Raw genomic sequence first — 3,612 nt, 5'->3', positions numbered from 1 at the left:
GAAGTATATTGCTAGTGGAATGACAAGCACAGAAAGGCTTGCTCCTAAGGGCATCTACAATGACCTGCCGCAAAATGCCCGCAAAGATCCAGACTAACATGTTCGGAACTTTTTTGCCATCCAACGTAGTGGCACATACATCCGTGTGTCCGAGCTCCCGGAAAGCGGATGCAAAGCTGTGGGTGGTTTGCCGGCGTCTGCACCATAGGCACGTAGAAATTCGACCAAACAGTCCAACCCATAAACCTCTCCTGTGCGATGGCTTCCTCTCCCACACAACAGCTCCAACCATACCTTGGCTATTGGGACCACATTCATGTTGGTCCAGAGTGGGCATAACCATACACAGCAGCCATACGGCGCTACATTGAAGCGGCATGGCCGCTGACAGCGCCGCCTGCGCCGCGACAGCTCATCCTCCACACTGTGTTCAATGCCAGCTCAGAGCTATGTGACCGGACGGGGCAACAGGACGGCTCCCTACTGCATTGAAGCCAGCTGCCCGCTTGTCTGCCTGGCTAATATGGAACAGGCGCGGCGGCCGAGAAAGAAATTTCAGCACCCGCATTCAAATTACCCATCACTTGCCCTAGCCAGCAGCAGTTATTTAAACATTGTCGCACACAAGATGAACAATAACACCTCCACTTCACTTCATCCTCCTTGCACCTCCACGTAAGGCTTTCTTCAATGCAATGACGATGAGTGGTGACACGATGTGGAAGTGGCTCTCATTGGTGTAGAAGCACGATATCACAACCCTTGCAAACAGCTGGCAGGCCCGACGTGCACAATGCATAGAGGCCGTACTATCATTGAGTTTGCTGGAGGAGAGGTCAGAGGACGACGACACGATAATGGAGGAGGCACCCTATGATGACCCGACACCCATGCCGGTCACCGGATTCACGTTTGCACATGCACAGGCACTCTATGCCACCATCATGATGGAGGTGCAACATGAGGAGCAGTCGGTGCCCCCGCTGGTGCCGGTGTTCCAAATGGTAGACGAGGACCAATGCCACAACCTCAATCTCCTTGTGTATCACTCGATGGCGGTGGGGCAGGTCGCTGGCGAGTGGGTCAACAATGGGGTCGTCGAGGCCATGGTGGCAAAGGACCCGGCCTTCTTCGACCATAAGCGAGAGCCCTATGAATCGACGCACAGCACCCACGCGAACCGGTGCATGCGGTGGCAGTAGCAAGTCATGGCAGAGGCGGATGCTACGGTGGCACATGCGGAGACGGGCCAAAGTGCTGCCACTGTCGGCAGTTGTGCGTCATTTGTGCCAGGCCGCTAGAACATGGAGACGGGTCAGTCCGGCTCGATAGTCGACCTCACCTCCATCGGCGACCTCCACGACCAGGCGGTGGGCTCCGAGGGGTGTAGGGCGTGGGAGATGGAGCTGCCCACATCGGGCGAGGAAGACTAGGGCTAGGCAGTTTACCTTGTGCTATGTAAAATACTAATGAAAAAATTGGTGTTTGATTCATATTTGTCCGGTTTTCATGAATTCCATTTGGTTTATTTAATTTTTATTCAAAATTTTGTACGGACGTTTGATTCATATTTGGTTTGTTCAATATTCGGTATTGGCAGCATACCGAAACCAATAAAATCAGATGGGATGAGGCAGCAGTGCGGCGGATGCCATCCAACAATGAGAGGGCGAAACTGCAACCAGCAGAGGGATGGGGAACAAAGAGCTAAAGCCTAAGTATGGAGACGACACACTTGCCGAGAAGCCGCATTCAAACTCTCTGTAACGTGGTACGTACGTAGCTTATTTTTTGTTGCATGGTATAGTATGGATTTAGGATGTGACATCTGAGGTATGTGATCGTGGATGTCTAAAAATGAGGGGTGATCGGGCTTGTCCACGGACATATGATATGTGCGGCCGTGGATGCTCTAAAACTTGTTGGCAACTGTTTCAATTTAGCCATTTCTGCCACGAATGCTACGTGTCTAATCCATTAGTATGGATTAATATTACCCCTTAGATCAGCAAAATGAACGATCAGTGTTGCTGTGATGTACAGTATAGGGCCTCATCTTCTATAACACTACGTTCCTTAGTTTAAAAGTATCTACATTCAACTGAGGTCTCCAATTAAGATTGGTTCCTTAATTTTGACCGGGTCAATAATTTCTTAAAGCTATCTCATTCAATTTTTTTATACTGACCACTATGCTTCATAATTTTTAAGACCTCAGAATTAATTAGGATCTTCAATTTAGAATTGGTTCAGGCCTATTTTGACCCGGACTACAATTTCTCAAGGGCCCTCCCATTCATTTTTCTAATTTTCTATGTCCCCACTTTGAAGCTCTTTCATTCAGTTGAGATATTCAATTTTGAATTTGGTTTATTATTTTGGTCGGGCCCCGGTGAAACTATTATTGTGTGTTATAACCGTGTTCAATATTGGTAATGACCATATCTTTGCCGGGAACTTGCCGGACAGCTAGTTTGACCACACATCAAGCTGTAGCAAATTCAACGTCGTGATTTTGCGTGGCAGCTCCCCGGTGAGTCCGCTGGCGAACAGGTACACAGACTTGAGCTTCCAGCTTTGGATGGTGCCAGACCCATGCTGGGATCTCGCCGGTGAGCTTGTTATAGTCCATGGCGATCAGCTGGAGGCTCGCTAGGCTCGAGTAGGCCTTCGGGATCTCGCCGGTGATGTTCATGCTAGACATCGAGAGGTAGCTCAGGTTGGTCAACTTGGCGAACTCCAGCGGCGCTGGCGCCGGCTCGAACGGGTACCAGGCAAGCGTCAGCTGCTCGATCCCGGCGAGCTTGCTTATCTCGGCAGCAGGGTACGCCCGGTGAACTGGTTGGTGTCAAGAATTAGCGACCTCAACGCCGGCAGCCTGGCCACCGTCGCCGGCATGGCGCCCTGGAACTGATTACTCGACAGGTTGAGGTGTGCTCCATCACCAGCGACAGGCAGCTGATGTCGTGTGGAAGTTCCCCATGAAAGGCGTTGTTGGAGAGATCGAGGTAGCGGAGCTGGGAGCACGCGTAGAGCGGGGCGTGAGGGAAGACGCCGGTAATTAAGATTGTTCAGTCTTGGCAAGGATATCCCGGTCACCGCTTGTTCGCCACCGCAGACGACACCGATCCAGGTGCAGTGGTTGGCGTTCGCAACGGGGTCCCACGACACGACACAAGCTGCGCGGGGCTTCCCCACTCTTTCTTCACTGCCAGGAGGGTGGCTGCCCGAGGTGGGCTGCGAGCTCGATGTACCGGCCAGGGCCAGGTGCAGGACGCCGACGAGTATTTTTGTCGGAAGTTTCATGGCGAGGTTTTGGTACTGACTACTGAGCACAGGTGGGGAGTGGGCCATGACGAGTGGAACTGGCTTCATATACGCGTGACAAGGTAGTACTAGCTCTCTAGTTATGACTCATTTTTTCTTTTCTTTTGTGAGCGGTACTAGACATGGCTCATAGTTGGTCATCGGTCGTTGGGCGTGGACCAACGGCTCAACCGTCAGTTTTTTTTTCTCTCATATCCACCGTCAGTCATGGTCGTGTCGACGATACATACCGGTCCATGGAGTAAACAGATGCTAATTTCTTAGTTGAAAAAGGTATTAGAAGTA

At 51.2% G+C, this 3,612-nt stretch overlaps 1 pseudogene; it reads right to left on the bottom strand.

Moving 5' to 3' along the window:
- Positions 1-2,373: 2,373 nt before the first annotated feature.
- LOC109762661 (uncharacterized) lies at positions 2,374-3,354 on the bottom strand (annotated as a pseudogene).
- Between the last annotated feature and the right edge of the window lie 258 nt (positions 3,355-3,612).

The sequence above is a fragment of the Aegilops tauschii genome, unplaced genomic scaffold (genome assembly GCF_002575655.3).
Source record: "Aegilops tauschii subsp. strangulata cultivar AL8/78 unplaced genomic scaffold, Aet v6.0 ptg000076l_subseq_5457420:6198992_obj, whole genome shotgun sequence".
Classification (NCBI taxonomy): Eukaryota; Viridiplantae; Streptophyta; class Magnoliopsida; order Poales; family Poaceae; genus Aegilops; species Aegilops tauschii.
This window is presented reverse-complemented; position numbering and strand designations above follow the sequence as displayed.